The sequence below is a fragment of the Otolemur garnettii genome, unplaced genomic scaffold (assembly GCF_000181295.1).
Source record: "Otolemur garnettii isolate 467f Iridium unplaced genomic scaffold, OtoGar3 scaffold00042, whole genome shotgun sequence".
Classification (NCBI taxonomy): domain Eukaryota; kingdom Metazoa; phylum Chordata; class Mammalia; order Primates; family Galagidae; genus Otolemur; species Otolemur garnettii.
The window spans coordinates 10,417,653-10,439,997 of record NW_003852437.1 but is presented as its reverse complement, the minus strand read 5'-3'; the positions used below and the strand labels follow the sequence as shown (position 1 = coordinate 10,439,997).

Below are 22,345 nucleotides of genomic sequence, written 5' to 3'. Positions count from 1 at the left end.
TGCATACTTTTACACACATTCTTGGCATGTGCCCTGAAATTCTGAATTTGTGGCTCTATTAATACCAAAACTTTAAAGACCACTAAGCAGATGATTTCTTAATAGTGTTTTATTGTTATTAACTTACTTCTTTTATGAATTGATAGTTAAAGCTGCTGTATACAATTTGATGTCTAATGTAAAAGTAGCACAGGATACTAAATTCTTCTTTTTGTATTTGGAGCTTATTAGATAATCTCCATGCTATATTCTATCAGAAAGCCAAAGACATATTGCTGTACTTTTTGCTGAAGCCCTTAAGGAATGTGGTTTTATTTTAGAAATAATTTTCTCATGTACCATATGTGCATTTTCATTTTTAGTTCAGTAATGTTCAGATTTATACACAAAGTACATAAATAAATAGATGCCATAAGGAGATTAGGATGTAAGAATTTATGGAAAAAGGAAGCGCAGATTAAAAGGATATTTACATTTATTAACAATGACTTAAACTGTCCTTTTATTATACCTGTAAGTATTGGGATGTACATGCACAGTTACATAAAGTCAAATACATCAAAATATTTATTTGAAGCCCTTTTGTTCTAAATAAAAATGAAAAAATTATTTTTCAGAGGCTGTCGAATAAAGACAGGTTTTACTAATGCACCTGCTTGTAAGTAGAGTTGGATTAGAAATGTTCTCCCACCGGCTTGACTCTTAACAAATAATAGATCTACGAACATTATTTTGAGAAAATTATAATTCTGTTATTGAATCTTGAAATGTGAAAATGGCAGTTTTCTAAAATTGCCTTTTCAAAGTTGCCTTGATTTTTATACCCAATTTGTAGTATGAGCCAGGTGGACTCTGCTTCGTCATTTCTAAAAACAAATGAAGATGTAATAAGTGCTACATATCCATTAGTTCATTGTGTTTAATATTTTCCTATCTATAGATTTTTGTTAGCATAACACCGACAGTCTGAACATGAACTATGTAAAACCTAATTATCACCACCCATAATACCAGCTGAATGTTCATTGTCATCTTTATATCATATTATAACATACAATAAAATTTAACAAATTACCCAGGTAATTTAGACATTAGATCCTGTTTTTCTTTTACTTTGTAGACAGGACGGAGGCAAGGTGGGACACGAGGAAGCAGGCTGGAAAGAAATTATCATTCAATATTTCTAGATGTGTAGCATCCTGTATTTTATTTGTGGCTGTCTCTTATTTAATAATTGAAATTATATTCTCAACTCTACTATCAAGAGTGTGTCCTAAAACCTCTTGTAAGTTTTAATATGTTAATTTTATCACAGAATAATGGAAATTAATATATTTTCATAACATGACATGACTTAAGCTGCCCGTGAAAAAACATTGATAATTGTCCAGTTCCTTGCATTTTTTTAGTAATTTTTCTTATCTACTCTATAACCCTGGATAATAAGAAACAGCAGAATATTGGAGAATTTATGTCCACAGATGTGCATATTTCCATTGCATACTTTAAAACAACTTAGGTTTTTCTTTTTTATTGCAGTATGTGTAATACATTTGAGTGGACTTTTAGAAAAATAAAACTTTGTGATGAGGGAGAAAAGAAAGAAAGAAGGCATGAAAAACGCTAAGTATATATCCTTTGTTCATAATAGATAAATATAATCCAACTATTAAGTGCATTTTATGGAGTTGTGTGAAAGCACTCCCGAAATATATGTTCACTTTATGAAGTCATGAAAATTGTAACATTGATTCTAATATTTTAATAGAGAACCCACTGGTGGCTGTTTTCCAAAGGCAAGTTTGCCCATCTTGTTTCAATCCCCTGCGGACTTTACGGTGGTCTGGTTCCCCATTCATATGCTCTGCAATATGCTGAGCTAGTCAAATGGCCTGAAATAAAGCTGTGAGAAGAATGGAAACACTGAATAATCCTGCAGGGATTGTCCTTCTGAGTATCAGGATGGCTCAGAAACTGCTGCCAGGGCAAAGCGGAAAACAGAATACTATTGGGCCGAAACCCTCCAAGATGCAGAATTTTTAAAAGTCAATACTATGGATAGCTTAATGCTGCTGGACAGTGTACTCAAATAAGTTCTTAATTTTCTCTGTTTCTAAAAAAGAAAAAAGAGAGTTTCAGCTTTATATTGAGGGATAACTTAAATGGCACAATGCATCCTTCCGTATAGATATCTTTTTTCTATCTATAGACAGATTTTTATTGCATAACACCAACAGTCTGAACATAAAGTCTATAAAACCAATACTAGAATATAATACTAGATTTTTAAATTCAGAAAAAGATGAGTTTTCATTTCATTGACACAAATTTTTAAGCCTATTTTTAAATTCAGCCCAGAGTTGAAATTCTTCTTACCTGGGAAAAGTTTTTATAAGGAAATCAGTTGCCATTAAGTATATAATTTTCTTTCTTTTATTTTATTTCTTTTTTATTTTTTTTGAGACAGAGTTTCACATTGCAACCCATGGTAGAGTGCCATGGTAGAGTCACAACTCACAGCAACCTCAGACTCTAAAGCTCAAGTGATTCTTTTGCCTCAGCCTCCCAAATTGCTGGGACTACCGGCGCCCCCCACAATGCCAGGCTATTCTTAGAGATGGGGTCTCCCTCTTTCTCAGGCTGGTCCTGAACTCCTGAGCTCAGGCAATCTACCCACCTCAGCCTCCCAGAGTGCTAGGATTCGAGGTGTGAGCTACGGCACCTGGCTCTATGTATAGAATTTTCAAGTATACTTGCTATAATTGTTCTATCTCTTCATCTCCATCAAAGTTTCACTTCTTGTGAAAGTGAAGCAGAGGATAATAGCTCTTTTGCACCCATTAGATTTATTAATTGAAATAATTACATTAAATGGGAAGTAATGCCTTTGGGGAAAGTAATGCCAAGAATGGACACCCATTAGAAAAGGGTTGCTGAAGATACGTGTGGCAGGAATGATGTTGACCAAGAGTCTACAATCAATTAAACTTGAGTTTTAAGGAGATGTAGAAACTAAAAACTAGTGGGCACATGCAGCGTGGGGTTGTAAACCTTTTAGAAGACAGGTCTAGAACAACAAGGATGTAGTTCCCTTCCTGTGTACAGTGCCCCTCAAGTCCCTGTTGGGGAAAGCTATCTGTAACATGGGAACAGGGTTATAGTCAGCACAGAAATATTACATATGTTTGTTTAATAAGTTGTCTTCCTGTCAAAACTTGCAAATACCATGGGATCATAGGAAAGATGGGCTCTTGGGGAGATATAAATTTTGTTTTGGGATAATTCTTATATTGTAAAACATAGAGATGCCTCTCCCCCACTGGCACGAGTTCTCTCCCTCTGGAATGAAGGGCAGAGACACGTACTAGACAAGGAAAGACTTCCCAACCCATTGGAATTCCTAGGAAGGATTTTCTGCTTACTAGCTACACATACTCACACAAGGTTCTTACCATTTCTGAGCCTTTGTCGTCTTCATAATGAAAGCAACGAAACTCACATGACACGAACCATTGTGAGGATTCAATCACAGTGTTTTGTGAACGTTTAAATCTCATGCACAGATCCATCCAGATCAGACTTAAATTTCAAGAACAAAACTTTAACATGTTTAACAAGAAAACATTATTTTTGATTTTGAATTCTAAATTAGACAAAGCCAGAACTATCTGCAGAAGGAAAAGGTTGAGAAATGTGACTACATTAAAATTCTGAACTTTTCATCAGAACTCAACTGTCAAAGAATGTGAAATGATTAAACTGGGAAAAGATCTTTGCAACATAAAGGATCAATAAAGCATTTGTAACATACATATATAAAGAACTTTGATGAATCAATATGAAAAGGACAACAGAAGGATAGGCAAAAGATGGAAGAGGAAATACAACAGGGGAGGAAACACATATTTCAAATAAACTTAGGAACAGATTTTTAACCTCATTAAGTAAGAAAACACAAAAGACACAAAGAGGTAATATTCCATATCCACTCAAATGGCAAACATTAAGAAATTTGGTAATAGTAGTAATGAAGGCACTGTTGCTTACCAACCTCTCATATGTATTTCTTGTGGGAATATAAACTTGTATAGCCACTTGGGGAAACAGTTTGATATTATCTTATAAAATTGAACATTCATGGACTCTGTGACCCTGCAATTCCACTTCTACAGTTATATGCCTTGCCCCCAATTTTTAAACTCACACACCTAAAGACACGGACTGCAGTGGAATGTTCACAGCCTCACTATTCACTACAGCAATAGTAATTAACATGATCAGTCCATTGGAGTACATGCACGGAATTATCCAGCATTTTTAATGAATGAACTATAAATGTGTGCAGACAGGGAGGCGCCTGTGGCTCAGTGAGTAGGGCGTTGGCCCCATATACTGAGGGTGGCGGGTTCAAACCCAGCCCCGACCAAACTGCAACAAAAAATAGCTGGGCATTGTGGCGGGTACCTGTAGTCCCAGCTACTTGGGGGCTGAGGCAGAAGAATCGCCTAAGCCCAGGAGTTGGAGGTGGCTGGAGCGACTCCACTGCACTCTACCAAGGGCGAAAAAGTGAGACTCTGTCTCTACATAAAAAAAAAAAAAAAATGCATGCAGACATAAGGACAAATCCTGGCTCAGTGCCTGTAGTCCCAGCTAAGGCAAGAGAATTGCTTAAGCCCAAGAGTTCAAGATTGCTGCGAGCTGTGACGCCACAGCACTCTACTCAGGGTGACATAGTGAGACTCTGTCCCAAAAAAAGAAAGAAAAGAAATAAGGACAAATTCTAAAAACATAAAATTAAGAGGAATAGTGAGAGCCCCAGAAGATTACATGGAGAATAAGAACAGTTTTTTTTTTTTTTTTTTTTTTTTTTTTTGAGACAGAGCCTCAAGCTGTTGCCCTGGGTAGAGTGCCGTGGCATTACAGCTCACAGCAACCTCCAACTCCTGGGCTCAAGCGAGTCTCTTGCCTCTGCCTCCCAAGTAGCTGGGACCACAGGCGCCCGCCACAACGCCCGGCTATTTTTTGGTTGCAGCCGTCATTGTTGTTTGGCGGGTCTGGGCTGGGGATTCAAACCCGCCACCTTAGGTGTACGTGGCTGGCGCCTTAGCCGGTTGAGCTATAGGCGCCGGGCCATAAGAACAGTTTTTTAAAGTTAATAGCAACTAAAACAATTAAAACCAACATACTTATTAGGAATTCACAGAGAAGTGAAGGAGAGCTAACTTTGAAAAAGAAAGAAAGCAAATGAAGGGTCGACCCAGATTCAGGATAGTAGATGCTTCAGGTGAAGGAGGAAGAGGTCATGGATGGGAGAGGGCCACAGAGAATTATAGAAATTATAGTCAATATTCCTGTATTTGGATGGGCATTCACAGATGTTTATTCTATTATTAAAATAAACATAAGTATACACAAACCAACAACGAGACTATGTTCTAAACAAAGAATTATAACTAATCAAATGTCCTGTGCCTTGGCCCCCCCAAACAAAACAGAAAATAAAAATGTGCTTTGAAATAGATACCTTAGTACTTATGAAGAACATGCAACTGGTATTTATCGCCTTCCTGTAATGGTACTTGCCATACATCTTTGAGGTTCATGCTCCTTCCTCAAAACAGAGACCTTCTAGGTGGGCAATTTCTTGCTCTCCACACACCCTGTTCGCACTTTCCATCCTTTTGAATACAATTTCTTCTGTTCTGCCTACTTCTTTCATTCACCTTCACCCATTCAAATTCTACCCTTGTTTCAAAGTCTAGCTAAATTCTATTTCCTTCAAGAAGCCTTCCCGGTGGCTTTAAATCCCTGTCATATCTAATATCCATACCATAGAATTTAGTTCTTAGGCAGATATTCTTTTAGTACTAATTGATAAGTACATATATTGCACAGTATGATATTTTTGGTTATGGGCGGACATAAAGTTGATTCATACTTGATCTCCATTTACAAAGACTCTTGCGAGGGCACAGACACATGCACAAATCTCTACCACACTTGGTTCTAGAGATGTTTGCTAGAACTTTTGGGTGGAGAAATTGAAGGAGGCTTCACAGAACAGGAGGCATCTCTGTTGGACTTTGAGGCCAAAATGGCAGGAGAAGGTTAAAAATAGTAAGATCTAATATTTTCTAAGTATTTATGTGCTCAGCCTATGCAGAGTGTCTTACAAGTTTGTATCAGTAAAGTTTGATTTGGCTGAGAATCTCAGATACCCAAAAGAAATAAGATTGTCTCAAAGATACACTTGTTCTTATATGTGGAAGAAGGCAGTACAGGGCTGAGTAGTGACTCTGCTGCATAATGTCTTCAAGGACACTTGAAGGTCCTTTTTTGTAACTCGAGGTTACTCCCAGCTTATTCTAATGTTTACTTCTAGTGTGTGACCCTCACGCCCTTGGCTCAAAACGGTAGTCACACCTGAATCCCAGGAAACAGGACGGAGAGATAGGTAAAGAAGAGACAGACAAACATCACACACGTATCTGTGTTGGCAACAGAAACTATTATAGATATTTTAAGCAAGATGGGATTTAATATAGGGGATTTCCTGCTTTAAAAATGTCCTGGAAGGACCAAAGGAGTGGGCTTAAGCGGGGTCTCCAGGAATGACTCTCCGAACAATACATATATATCCTCACGGGTTGCAGAGGGAGTTATAAATTCAAGAATACAAAGCAAAAATGGATCCAGGAGGCAGGAAGCTGGAGTCAAGAAGAAATTGCTGTAATTGACTTAAAAACCAGAAGCGGGAGACTGGCCACTGGGGCACTGCTAAAGAAGTGTACGTACATCTCTCTGACAAGGCTAAGGAGGAGATAAAATTTTTGAAGGGGGCAGGAAATGATTTCAACTTCACTTCTTGTTTCCTAAACACGGCATGAGTGCATCCCATTGAAAGACTCTACTTTATATCCATTTGTAAGGTGACTGATGGAAGGAAGATTTAACTTTTCATTCTTTCTAGTTAGAAAGAGGATAGACTACAAATTGGAAAGGCCAATCTGTTGTGCCTACCATAGTTCACTCCTTTGGTTACCTAACCTCCAGGTACATTCCCCTACCCATGGCTGAACTTCAGAATAGCAACTATTACAATATAAACATACTCACATCTGATATGATGCAATCCTCACTCAAACAGAGAAATGAACAACAACAACAAAACGTACTTGCATTTTTTCCTCACAGGGAAACCTAATATCCTACCACTTACTATAACTATGACTGGGGAATTTCTAGTCTACTTCCAATTTAGTCAATTCTACTTGATATGTAGGCAATCTAGAGATTAAATCATTCATTTAAAAACACTAAGACAATTTATGTGAAATAGTAGGGGGAAGGTGGAAAAGAAAAAAGGAAAATTTGTTTAATGTAGTCATATATCTCATATATATTGATAATGGTTTGGCTGTTTGGCCCCTCCAAATCCCATCTTGAAATCTGATCCACAGTGTTGGATGTTGGGGTTGGCAGGAGGTGTCTGGGTCATCCATGTGGATCCCTCATGAATGGCTTGGTATTGTCCCCTTCGTAGTGAGTTTGTCTCCCTTTATTAGTTTACTGGAGAGCTCGTTGTTTAAAGTACCTTGGTCCCTCCTCTCTCTTTTGCTCCTTTTCTCCTATGTGACACCCCTACTCCCCCTTCCACCCTGACTAGAAGCTCCCTGAAGCCTCACCAGAAGTAGATGCTGCTGTGATGCTTCTTGTACAGACTGCAGAACCACGAGCCAAATAAACCTCTTGTCTTTATAAATTACTCAGCCTCCTGTATAGCAGTGTAAGACCACCTGCTACATATATTAAATAGAGTAAGAAAAGTTGTGGACTACTACTATTGATGAAATTATAGTTATATTTTTAAATTTCTTTTCCAAATCCTTTGGATCATATCTCCACTGGCCAGGGTTCCTGGTGAAATGAGCCCAGCTAACATTGCCTGGCTGTCCAGCGTGTCAAGTGTTGGTATGATCTTCCACGGACTTTCACTAGTGTCCTTGGAAGTGATGGTAGGGACCCACAGAGTTCCCAAATTGTAGATAGGCTCTTCTTTTCCCCATAGTTTTGCAGCAAAACTATTTGCTCATGGTAATAAGCATAAAAATAATTTCAGCCAACATAGTAACATACTTTTTTCTTCCCGTGCTTGAATGGTGTGAAGACTCCAAAATGGCCAGATGGTAGTCTCAACTTCCAGCTCACTGGAAATCATGTCTTTTTGTGGAGGCATTTCTTCCTTGGTAACTAGTACTAAGGATAGTTACTTAAATAAGCATAGCCCAAAGTAATGACAGAGATTGCTACAGACTACCAAAACCTGTGCATCCCTAACCAGTCCAAGATCTCCTTACTTTTAGAGGTATTAAGTAACTATATAATTAAGTCACCAGTCAGGCAGGTGAGTGTAACTTATGAGAGCCAGATCCAGGTCTGAGAGTTAAGACACTGGGCACGCTCCTTCCATATCGTATTTTCTTCCCTTTGTCTATTTTCTGGAACCAGGCAGAGGATAGCAATACCCTAGGTCTTTGCAAAGCAGTAATTTAGAAAGATTCTAGTCCCCCAACTCATAGTATAAAGCAGAACTGCTCCTATTGCTATTAGAACTGCTACATCAACAAGAATGAAACATCTCTGTTCTATAAGTAATTTTATTTTGGGCTGTCTTTGTTAGAATAGTCTTGCTTTATTCCACTTTATGCTACAATTTATTTAGACAAATCGCAAATCTTTTGCACGGAGGTGACTAAATGCAATAATGAGACATGTTTGAGGGACTAAATGATGTCAGAGAGTTAGAATTAGGGTTAGCCTAGGCCTGAAGTAACAAATGTGGATGATTTCTGCCTCTTCCAGGTCAAAGTGAACTGTGTGTTCTGCTTAGTTCAAATGCAAAAAAAATTCACAAGATTGATACCCATTACCAGTGTGGGGGGAGAGGCCACATTGGTATGCTAGTGTGAGACAGAACATGTGCCAATGGCTGTACTTTCAAGGAGACTGGTGAGGTCATTGTTGTCCCCAGTGTGAAGTAGTCTGCAGATGACTGGGTTTGAGGCTTGGCAACGGTAAGCACTCTGACATAAAATGTTTGTAGCATGTGTACTCCACTATGATTGGCTTAAATGATATATTAGCAACAGAGCTCAGCAGAAAGAACCAGGCTGAGGAATATTTGGCTAACATGGCTTCTTTTGTCTCATCTGTTCTTTACAGGTGACATGCTTGGATTGGTTGGTGATGATGGTCAGCCCACACAGGGAAAGACTCTCATCATGTCTTGGAAAGCCCCAAGTTGAGGTTGATGTAGGCTCATACATTCTACAACAGCATGCTGCAACTTCAGGACGTTTACCTGCTGTGCACCGGATCATCTGTGTCTAATATCTGGGCTCTGGGATCCGGTTTCTTACTGGGTCACCTGTATCGTCCTTCCACAGTGTTCACAGGTTATTTCATAAAGGAAAAAAGGAATTCATTCATCCAAAAACAGTAAGCAACAGCATCATACAAGGAATTAAAAAATGAACCAAATAACCTCACATCCCTTCCCTCAATTGCCTTAAATTATAAGGGAAACACATAAATGGGTAAAAGGCACATTTTTTTTTGCAGATGGTGACAATTGCTATAGAAAAAAATTAGAGAAGAAAGCAGGGGGTACTAAGAGAGAAAGAATAAGTTACTGGTACTTATGAGAGTAAATAATATGGTTAGAGGAGATTAGAGAAGCTGGGTTTTTTAGGGGGGGCGGGGCTGGGTTTGAACCCACCACCTCCAGTATATGGGGCCAGTGCCCTACTCCTTTGAGCTACAGGCAATGCCCCTAGAGAAGTTGATTTTTGAGTAAAAACTTGCAGGAGATAAGAGACCAAGTAATTTAGAGACCTCGAGGAAAGTATTCCTGACAGAGGGATCAGCACGTGCAAAGAGGCTCTGAGGCAGGCCCACGCCCGCATGTGGCAGGACAATGCGGCTGAAGCAGAGTGAAGCAAAAACAGGGGAAAAGGATACCAGAGAGAAATCTCTTTTGCAGTGTGGATGGCAGTTGAAGATGCAGAATATATGGGGTTCTGTAGGACATTTCCAGTTATACTTGTAGTGTAAGGTGACCAGATTTTAACATTGGTAAAGCGGGACACCATTGAGGGGGGACGGGGCCTGACAACAATGCAAATTTTGATAAGCAGTTTTGATAATCAGTTCCACAATTATTTGTTATTATTAAAGTTTAACATTATAAAATTAACAAAAATAATATAAAACGCATATCCTGGAGAAATAGCCACATGGCAGCCGAAAACCGTATATTCCCTTCCTGTTCTCCCGTGTTCCCTAGCTTGTCCTGCATTCTTTCCAAAAATCAGGGCTTTTTTAAAACCACAGGACACAGGACAAATTGTTAAAAAGCAGGATGTCTGGTCACCTTACTCTGGGGGGGAGGGGAGGAATACTTGTTTGTTGCAGACAGTTTGGCTTCTTCCGAGCTAGTTGTCCTTGCCTAGAAGCAAGGGAGGGAGCCAGTCTCCTTCTGATACCTTGCCCAGGAGGGGAGTAGGGAGTTTACATTAGCCTTTTCATTTCCAAATGGAGTTACATTAACCTCTTCATTCCCAAATGGAGTTATATAAACCTTTTAAGCAGCCAAAAACCCTATATTCCCTTCCCATTCCCCCACTGTTCCCTGGCTTGTTATGCATTCTTTCCAAAAATTGGGACTTTTTTAAATACTGCAGGACATGGGACAAATTGTTAAAAATCGAGACTGTCCCGCCCAAAGCAGGACATCTGGTCACCTTATTGTAGTGGGAACTTTTGGCTTTTACTTTGAGTAAGGATAGCAGCATGAGAGGGTTTTGAGCAGAGAAGTGATTTCAGTCTATTATATTTTAAAAGGCTTAGTCTGTTCCATAGAGAAGACACAGAAAAGGGCAAGGTCAAAAGCAGGGTGACCCATCAAGAGGCCATTGCAAAAAATCAGGCACAAAACGATGATGGCTTGTGCTACGCGTTTGGTGAAGGGGGTGAGACGGGTCAGATGTTATTGGAAAGCCAAGCCAACAGGATTTGCTGAGAGATTGGAAGTGGGTGTCACAAAAGGAGATTAAAAATGACCTCAAACTTTTTGGCTTGATACCTAGAAGGATATTGGTGCAATCAGCTGTGTCAGGAAAAACTGGGAAGGACTTGGACATGGGAGCAAAAAAGACGAGAAGATTAATGTGTGTTCTAACTCATTTATTTAGGCTCTCTGAACGTTTATTGGTTTGAGGGCGTTTTGCAGCTCTGTAAAGTGTAGAGAACGGATAACACAACTTATTCTTGCCCATAGAAAAGCGCAGTGTGTTTAGTAGAATGTCACTGATCATTGCCCGTAGAGAGACCATTTTAAGCGTACTCAGAAATTCATTTCAGAATTTCTTATTCCCTACATATGTCTCTGCTCTTAGAATCCTTCCTTGAACTTATTGTAACGTCTTCCTGGTTTCTCTCATAAATTAATGAGTTAAATAAAATCTTTGACACAAGTTCATTTAATATCTGCATGGGAATCATGATTTTATTGGGTTTTGACAATAATCTCTTAACAATGGAGACAGCCAAGACTGAGGGAGGAGATCATTTGGATAGGGTGAGTTTGAGAGGCCTGTCCTAATAAAAGTATAGTATCGTATAAACATATCTGCCCTTCAGGGAAAGACATGAAGGAAGAGAAATAAGCTGATCACAAAAGGACAAATACTCCATGATTCTGATTCTATACGGTATCTGAAGTGGTCAGACTCATAGAATCAGAAAGTAGACTGGCAGCTCTTGGGATGGAGAAATGCGGAATTGTTGTTTAATGGGTAAAGAGTTTCAGGTTTGCCAGACAAATAAGTACGGAAGATTGGTAACATGACTACGAGAATCTACTTAATGCTAATGAACCATATACTTCAAAATGGTTAAGATGGTGAATGTGTTGTATATTTTGCCACAATTAAGAATAACAATAAAAATATTACTGAGCTACAAGATTAGGATAACTCACAATAAAGCCATAAGGCTAATTGAGAAATAAAGGCTCCATGAAAATCAAACATACTATAGGGAGATTTTGATCATGGTATGATTTCAGCACAAGTTTTTTTTCCTTTTTGTGAAATTATTCAATTGTGTAAGATAATTAGAGAACTTCAAGAAGGTAGGAAAGTAAGAACAAGTCAATCTGAAGGCTTGTGGGGTGTAGTCCAGCGGTTCTCAACCTGTGGGTTACAACCCACAGGAACTATATTAAAGGGTTGCAGCATTAGGAAGGTTGAGAACCACTGGTGTAGTCACCGACACCAGGATGTAGCTTTCACAAATGTATCATATCTGTACCACATCTAAATAATTTTTAGAAAATAGAATTGCTTAAGAAAAAACATGGAGGGAGGATAGAGCTGTGACATTTTTATCCATTAGGAGACTCAAGAGGGGTGCACGTTATGGCGTGTCCTTTTGCAATACACTAACTCTTCCATTGTAACTTTCAGTACTTTATATTTGTTGAACACCTACTTTGTGGTAGGCTCTTCACGTGTAGTCTTTCTAGTCCTAGAAAGAGGCTGCCAAGGTATCCATGATCAACTCTGTTTAGAGATGGGAAACTGAGGTAAGTTTCTGTAGCATATCTGAGGACACACAGTAAATATGAGTAAGCGGAAACCAAGATTTAACTCTGTTGTCTGCCTCTGAAACCTGACTCTTATTTTCCATGCCATTCTGAATGATTGTCATCAAAATATGATTATGGGAACTGGGAGCCTGGACTTACATCCCTTCCCAGAGGTAAAGAGTTAGTGCCTTTCTTCCCCCTCCCAGAATGATTCCCACGGAGCCAGCTAATACAGGATATTTAAGTAAGATCTAGAGTCTCATAATATCCTAAATGTCTAGAACACATAAAACATAACTCATTATATCATCGACAAGGAAAACCTCAGATCAAATCAGAAAAGATAATCTACAGATGCCAACATCAAGATAACACAGATGTTGAAATTACCTGACAAGCATTTTAAAGCAGCCATCAAAAAGATGCTTCAGACAGCACCTGTGACTCAGTGGGTAGGGCACCGGCCCCATATACTGAGGGTGGTGGGTTCAAACCCAGCTCCAGGCAAAATTGCAACAAAAACATAGCCAGGCATTGTGGTGGGTGCCTGTAATCCCAGCTACTAGGGAGGCAAGAGAATCACCTGAGCCCAGGAGTTGGAGGTTGCTGTGAGCTATGTGACGCCATGGCACTCTACTGAGGGACGGTGCCTCTACAAAAAAAAAAAGATGCTTCAATGAGCAATTACAAATACCTGAACTGAAGGAAGGAAGAAAAAATCTCAGCAAAGAAATAGGAGATATAAAGAAGAACCAAACGGAAATTTTAAAGTTAAAAAATAAGTAACCAAAATTAAAATCTTATTAGATGCCCTCAAAAGAAGAAAGGAGGTGACAGAGAAAAGAGCAGTGAATGAACCTAAAGATAAAATGATAATGTCAGCCAGTCAGAACAGTAGAGGGAAAACAGATTGAGCAAAAAGTAATTATAGGGGGTGTAAAATGTAAGTTGCCAGCAAATGAGCGTTGGGTATTTGAGATCTCATCTTACCGAGATGGTGCTGCTGCACTGTGGTCTGTCCCTACAGAAAACATAAATGGCTTTCTTTCACAATGATTATTGAGCGAAACATAGAATGTTTAGGCTCAAAAATACTTAAAAAGTGTAAAAGCAGATACAGAGGTAGGGATGGAAGCTATTCATATTTTAGCTCACGCTCACTTCAGCAGCACATGTACTAAAATTGGAATGATACAGAGAAGATTAGCATGGCCCCTGAAAGGATGACACGCGAATTTGTGAAGCGTTCCATATTTTAAAAAAAGAAAATTTAGCTCAACCCTTCATTTTATCCATGAGGAATTCCAGGCCAAGAGAAAACAAGTGATTCACTTAAGGTTGCTATCTAGTTAATGACAGATTTGGGGCTGGGCTCCAAGGTTCCGTAACAACTAGTGGAAATCTTTTTCCTATCTATAAAAAGAATTTTAACAGAGACATCTATCCGTAAGAAAAGAAATGCAATTTTTAGCGTCAACTTTTCACCGAAAGTAATACTCCAGAGTGTATGATAAATTAATTTTTAAAAAATCTACAGCCCTGGGCAAGATGCCCAAGTACTATCCAAATACATGAGAAGAGAAGCTTATAATCAAGGTTCCCTACAGCTAAATAAAATAGAAAACACATTGTCACGTGGGGCAAAACTTTCCACATTAGCTAACGACAGAGTTAGTGCAATATAACCTAAAATGATGGCTGGTGTGTTCCATGAATATTTTGTTGTTTCATAAAGGAAGAGAAGGCTTCATGAAAATGGGAGCTGGAGAGAGAAGAGAATGAGTTGTTCTATGACCTGAAAACAGAAGTGATAAGAAAAATAGTTGTGCTGTGTGAACGAGGAGGAGGCGTCTACTTCCTTCCGCTTCTACAGCATGTATGAGAAACCATCCCGCTATTTCAAACAACTGTGTTTTGGACTTCAAATGGAGTGCGACATTTTCCTTCACTTTTAATTACGTGCTAGGCATGCTCCCTAACACCCTGCACAGCCGCCATCACTGATAAATGCAAACAAATCTCTGCTGTAAGTCAGCGCTCAGCAGCCGAGTTTCATTGTCACCCCGCACAATCGAGTTATGAATGTTTTGCAAGGAAGGTCCTGAAGAACTGCCTGTCCATGAAACAGTAAGTAAATCACAACTGCCAAGGGAACTGGCTGCAAATGAGCTCTCCGCTGTATGCCATTTGGAACAACAGCAATCGCCGAAATGCAGAAGTTTGTGATTTTAGCGCCTGGGAGCGCTGCTATTTGGTTACCCAGATGAGAGGCTGTGGTATGTTGGACTGGATTAAACCAGAAGAGGAATCTGTTTATCCCCTCTGCTTTAAACACCAATAAAAAGCACTGTTCCTCTCTTGAAGGTGCTGAAATGCAAAGCAAGCTCTCTGCTCCTTTTCTCTCTCTTGGTGGCATTTGAAAGTGTAAAGCTTTGAATACCAATTGCTTGAACTGGACATATGTGAATCTCTTCTAATCCTACTAATCCTGTCCCCAAGTGCTTCTTTGTATGTAGAGGCAGCACACATAGATCTAAGTGAAAGTGGCCATAATCCTGGAAATGTGGAAAAATGTCCCAGTGTGAGAGATGCAAGAGGGAGAGCTCCCTGCCAGAGGGACCTGCTGAAGAAACTATTGTGTCAGTTCAAGGAAGAAAGGGGGGGAAGCGGGGCCCAAGAGAAGATATGAAGGAGCCCTCTCACCTTTTCTGAGCTCCCGGGAGCAGAGCAAACCCACCCAGCTGGAGTCCTCCCTTGCAAACAGCCTCGGTACACTTGAGCAAACTCACAGGACTGAGACAGTTTCCAAAGGCTGGGAAATTCCCCCAGCGGCTGCTTTTCTGTGGCTTGAGCCCAGCAGGCCAGACACGGATGACAACAAGGCGGGCTTCACTGTGCTCCAGAATTTCCTTTAAAACAGCCGGCCTGATTTCTGAGCCCTCCCTCTCTCTCCAAGGAGAGGGGAGGGAGTGAAGCCAATTTCGGTAGAAAATCCAAGAAGTAAAATAATCCTACAGACTCCATCTTGTCCAGACTTTTCAGACCGAGGCAGAAGATAGCCAGTCGAGTTTCTAAATTACTCCGTTTTGCTGAGGCAACTTGGGAGACTCCTCCAACCATCTCAGCGGCTGCAATTGTTAGGAAGGAGGTGCTGCAGCTTTTGAACTTTCTAAAGGAAACGTAGCTGTGTTCTCAGCCTCCTGAAGAATGCGTGAAGCCACCCATCCACAAATAATAATTCTCTCAAACAGACTGTTTTAAAGTTTGTGGAATATTTAATTACTGATTGTTCAAATCTTGCAGAGATTTTTTTCAAATGGGCAGAGTACTGATAAACAATGAAGGTGTTGCATTTTTCAGAAAACACTGAGATTTTCAATTTTATAATTCCTTGTGGGGAAGGTGATTGATTGTAGGCATTGCAAATTCCACTTGATGGAGAAAGTATCAGAATTATATCAAATAAAGTTCATTTACCTGAATAGATATATTTTTCAACCTAAATGAACCTAAAATATTTGAAAAGAACCATCAGCATGATATCCCATCCACGTGTTACTACAATGTAAATACGTATCAGGAGATACAGTGCAAACATATTTATGTCTTCTACTCTGTGGATTCATTTTTGTCATTGTCCATTTGTTACTTGTTAGTTTTTTAAAAATAATTAATTGCTATTAAAAACTATATGGAAAATTTTAGGTAGATAGTATTTTCATAATGCAGGAACTAGTACGGAAATAATCTATTTTAATATAGAAAGAGAAGGCTACTAGTGCCTAAATATAACTGAAATAGAGTACATAATATAAATATAATAAATAAGCAATCAAAAAAAGGCCCAAATTCTTCCATACCTAAGAGAGAAATTGAGATAGTTTTGAAGGAAAAACACATCTTTGATGATGTTTAAAAGAAAAACCCTCCCCAAGGAGACTTATTTTAAGGATCTTAATTATTTTACTTAACAAAGGTTATTGTGTATCAGGGATTATTCTATGGATCTTAGAAATAGTAACTCATTGAAACATCATTATAGCCCCTGGTGGGGGGGTGCTGTGTTCTAGTTCCCATTTTACAGAAGAGGAAAATGGGGCCAGGAGGGACATGGTCATTTGCCTCAGGAACATGGCCCCTGAGTGGCACTGGGACACATCTAGGTGGGCTGGCCCCAAGCCCTGCTCCTGGCCTCTCCCCCAGAAGCTCTGCTTCTGACACACCTCTTCCAAACACATGCTCTCTAGGCGGCTAGATCTCATACTTAGAACAATGAAAAAGAAAAGAACCCATAAAATGCACTTTTAAAAGAACTTCTTGCAAGATAAAGAAAAGTAGAATCAAGACAGTGATCGGCTACATTTCCTGGTAACAAACAATTTAGCACACATGAATCTCAGTGAACTAAATTACTCCCTGCATGATTTGGCATGACAGAATTCTAGGAAAGTTTCTAATAAAATTGATGACATTCCAATTCCATTTAATTCTTCTGTGTGTCCTAGAGACTTAAGACACGTTTCCTAAATGTGTATTTTAAGGGTCTCCACACAGTGAAGTAGAAAATTGTCATCCTGAATAGATGTGCAACCTAGGGACAGCTGTTTCCCCAGTCTGTGCCTGTATATCTCTACGTCTCCATGGTCCAGTCTATCTGTAAAATACGTTGTGACTTTGTGACTTTCACAATTTCAGACAACAGCACCAATAAACCAAGTAGTACATAAATAAAGGGCTTATGAAGTGGAATATGACTTGTCCTTGGTATTTAGTTACCTGAATCTGACACCTTTTATCTCCTCCTCAAATCCTCTCAGCCCACCTTTCCTGACAGTTTTGCTGGTAAGCAGCTTCAGCCCTGGGAACCCTCATCTCTCATGTCTCCTTCTGTGATACCAGAGTTGGTCTTGCACATGCATACTCTTGGAACAGTGAGGGACCCAGCAGCTCATGGACTCACCCTGAATCACTGAGCTTCTCCTCTGTTCCTGGCACATAATTCTGACATGTCTTCTATACAGCTCTTGGGAGGATTGTGGCTAGGGAGAACCCCTAGTACCCACAGCAGTGAGCAGTTGGACAATGTACCCTTGTGTTGGGGCTTATGACATACCCCTCCGAAATACGACTGCAGGAGACCTGAATAGGCTGCCCTCAAACACACCTCTTTGGCATATTGATTATTGGAAACTGGTTATTTTTAGGAACTGAAGACAAAGGAGTAGCTCTGAAAAGTTCCTCTTTTGTTAAGAGAAATTTACATTCATAAAGGAAATTTTTGTTAGAATGGAGATTTTTCACAACTTTTTATTATCTGCATAGCCAGGCAACCCTCCACTTCCTGCCTTGACCCTTCTATAATTTGCCTCCACTGCCCTCCAGGACCCCAGCTTCTGTGCCTGTCTGTAGCTCAGGATGGTAAATATGCCTCAATCAACCGGCCACCTCTTTGACTTTCATGTTACTGTCTTTTTCCCCTGTTAGTCTGTCTTGTGTCAATTTCATCCTAGCCCAGCCAACCACCCAAAAGGGTAGAAAGAAACATTTTTTTCGTCCCCTGCACTTGCATTGGTTTTCCTTCATTCTGTTTTAATCTTTTCATTCCTTCTTCCTATTTCTTGGTTCTACATTCCCAAATATACTCTCTGCACACACTCTCTTATCTTTGTACTCCTCTGATCTGAGACTCTTTCTTGGGTGAATCCTGGCTAAGACATTGGGAACATTCTTGAAAACAATAGGGGTGTGGTGTTCAGAACTAGAGAGGGGATTGTCACTTCATAAACTGCTCAGTTCTCACGTAAGACTTGTCCTATTGGCAACACGGCTGAGGAAGGCTTTGACAGGCAGCATTGGTTGAGAAGGAAGCAACTGGAATTCAGAAAAACTGAAAGCTGTATTATGGAAACTACTGGGTTGAGTCTGCAAAATAATAGTCACCAGAGAACACAGTTTATATCATTAAATGTTAGAAGGATTTTTCTATGGCCAGTGGGTGGAAGCAATTTTAGAGATGCAGTTATAGAAGAATATTTTTTAATAGTTAGAAACTTTTTAAAAATTGCTTTGTCAGGTAGCATGCAGTCAGAGAGAACTGAGCACCTCTTGGCAGAGAGCTTCCCCCAGGGAACTCCTTTTGATGGGCAGGACACAGCACTCAGGATGAAGCACCCTTGATGGTGTTGATGTAGATCTGGCCTGTGTTCTAATGTTCTTTCATAGAACATACATGAAGTTTGTAATATCCTCATAAATCGAGAATCAAAATGAGCAAAACTTTGACCATGAAACAAAACAAGGACAATTAATTTCTGAATGAGTTAAATTTGTACTTGCAATAAATAGCAGGCGTGGCAAGAATAGTCAAATTTGATTCATTAATGAGTGGAATTTTGGATTTGGAAAAGTTATTTGCCAAGTACTAGACTACAATTAAGACATACCCACCCGTAGTTGGCAGAGATTTGTATAGAACACTAGATTACAGAGGGGATGCTTCAAGAATTAAAGGGCAGGAAGGGGGTCTGAAGTCCACCTTGTCCAACCTCCTCTCCTGCAGGTAGTTTACAAGCAGCCTTGCATTGTGAATAGATGAGAAAAGATACTTAGCTCTACAGTCTGGCCTATAATTTAATTGGTGGTGGCCTTTTACTATGCTGACGTGTATCTGCATTCCTGTTAAAATAAATGTGATAATGCTACCTTAAAAATAAAACATATTACTGTTTAATTAGGCACAGTACAGCCTTGGAAAAATGTAATCAGCAGGAAAGTGATATTGATTTTTTTTATCACCTTAATTTTTGATTCAAATGGGTTAAAACTGAAGCAGTCTTCCAGCTGGAATGTCTAATGAATTCCAAGATCAAACACAATCTTGCTAATTACTAAGTTAATGAGGACACGTTCACAAGCAGAGTGATGACCATAATTATATGTTTCAAAGCATCTTGAAGTAAAATAAGATCACAGGTTGTGGCTCTAACACTACGTACATGGCCCTTCTGCCTTCGGAATGTATCAGGAAGTACATTTTTAGTGTTAGACACTATCAATAGCGTACGATTTAGCAAATTAAGAGCCTTACTACAAGTAATGTAGAGCAGAAAACTCAGTTCATCATCACCTGTGTAAAACATCTTTAAAGGAAGGAAAACATGACATTTTATGAAGAAAATGTAATGAAAAGCCACTGAGCATTTATCTCCCCCCATCCACACTCTGTTGTGTTTTGTACACAGAGAAAAATGAGCTCAAAGGGGACTTGAAGTTACCCCACCCCCTTCTGCATCCTGTTTCTGCATTTTCCTTTGGTTTTTCTTATAAGAATAGGAGAACACTGACCCTCATCCAAGCAGCTTAGTTTTTTGTGGGGTTTTCCCCCTTAAGCAAAAACTCACCAACAATCTGGAATGGTTTAACACCCCTCTTTGGTGTTATGTGGGTGTTTCTCAGAAATGCTAATGAACAATTCACCTTGACACTTTAGACAAACACAATCTGGTGGTGTTACTGGGCGTTATCCACACTCCTAGTAATGGACTCTCTCTGGCTTTTATATGCCAGAGCCAAACCCATGCTGTTGTCGGGAGCCTGAAAGACAAGTAACTGGCTCATCTCAGGTGAAACCCCTAAGTTCATCAGCTTGAGGTTTAAACTGGTGGCTGCTCAGGCACCGCCTACTCAACTCCACACGACTTTGCTAAGTGGAACCAGACAGACTCCAGCCACCCTGGGTCCGTGCTGCTGCCTGGATTGCATGCAAGCGCTTATCAGGTCTGTGCTTTCCGGTGGTGCTGTGTTACCTACATTGCCAGGCCAGGGAAACAGACACAGCCCTTGACCTTCTGAGGCTGATACCCTATAAGAATAGGGCAGCAGAGATACACATACTGGTCCAGGGTTTTGCAGACAGAGGAGCGGAACATCTTTCCTCCTTCCCCGAGCACCTGAAACCAGAGTCTACCTGATTTTTTTTTTTTTTTTTGGGAAAAGGACCATAAGCAGTATATTTCTCCCCCTCCTCTGTTTTTTAGATGAAGAATTTGGCTTTTATCAGTTGTATTGAATTAATTCCAAAGACCCTAGGCTCTGACACCACAGCTGTATCTCCATAAATGCAGAAGTCAATGACTATGTAAGGTTTCTATAAGGGTAAAGTTATCATTAGATTTGCTTTAAAGGCTGCGCTATCCCAACCTTTCAACTGTCGCAGAAGGACACCCCCTCCCACTCTCCCCTCCCCCTTTTATTTTTCTCCCTGAGGGGAATGTGAAGCTTACAGGCATTTTACCTCAATGGTACTTTTGTACTTTGGGCATTTTTCACCAGGAAATTATTCTAAATTATTCTGGCGAAATTTCAGCTCTGGAAGGGTCAGCTGATCCTGCCCTCCTCTGCCATGGTGGGGGTGGGGTGGAGGCCTCAGTGTTCTCAGATGTAGAGGAACCAGCAGGGGGTTAATCCCCTCTACAAACATTATGTCCTCTCCTGACCTATGTACGAATTGGAATCAAGTGTAAGAAGTTTCTTTTGAAGTTTTCCGTTCCCTGGTATTTGTGTACCTCAGACCATAGGCTAACCTGAGCTTTGCAAGGAGGGATTTCAGCCTGGCCAACGGGGAAGATGATCCATGGTGGTTCATTTCAGTACCGGGTCTCCCCAGACAACATGAGAACCTCAGCTGCGTGTGAGTTTATGAGAGCCTAAAGTTTGGGATTGTGTATCCCTGATATATATATTTTGTTGTTAAAAAGGCCAGTTTAAATAAGATTGATATCTAGCCAAAATAATACTAAATGTCAATTAAAACATCAAATAAATATCATTTGGCAGGTGACTTGTGGAGTTTCTCCTTATTATATTAGAATATTAATTATTGAATTCTTTTTTATTTTATTATACCACTTAAATTGGAGCAATAGGGGTAAAGGCCTCAGAGCGAATCAAGTTTAATAAATCTGGTTATAATGGAATGGCCATGATCAACTATTTCCAAGCAGCCCAGTGAATTTCCCAAAGTTTGATCACAACACTTTCAACCAAAGAGAAAAGGTGTTTTATCACCAAAGTCACTTGCTTTTCAACATATTAGTCCAATTTTCTTGTGACATTCCAGTGTACACATATGTACCACGTAGCAATTTACTAATTGTTTGCAAACTCTAAACAAGCTGACAGAAACTACTGTGGCACTGGAGAGGTGAAGCATATTTGTGGAATAAGAAGTAGTTTGCTCTGGTTTAAAATGTAGTATAAATTTCTGTAGATTGTTATGTCTTCATGGTGCATTTGGTGATTTGAATACGCTCTTAAAACACAGTGAGTGTATTAGGATGAATGCCAACTGTTTTTCATCAGCTCCGTTTCAGATGAGGAAACTGTAGCCTGGGAAGTTACTTGATTCAAGTTTAAAGCTGTTTAAAAGAAATATGGTGAACATGGGCCGAGATAACGTGAGTTCAGATGCATTCTAGCTGAGATATCCACGGAGGCACCTTCCTTCCAATTTTGCCTGCTGAGCATATGCAGATGCTGAAAGGGGCTCTAAAATGGTTTTGTGGTCACTGATGGAACTCTGAGCTGGTAACACAATAGTAGCAAGTAAATAGTAGCTTAAGCCTCAGCCACCAGGTCATAAAAGCAGTGTGTGCATGTCAGTCTTAATTCATCCTGCTCATTTTTTAAATCAAATAG

The 22,345-nt window shown here is 39.7% G+C and overlaps 1 non-coding gene across 1 annotated transcript; it reads left to right on the top strand.

Annotated features, from left to right (window-relative positions):
• Positions 1-13,802: 13,802 nt before the first annotated feature.
• On the top strand, positions 13,803-13,907 carry LOC111725506. The gene has a single exon (XR_002773558.1). It is a non-coding gene; the product is annotated as a U6 spliceosomal RNA (small nuclear RNA).
• Positions 13,908-22,345: the final 8,438 nt, after the last annotated feature.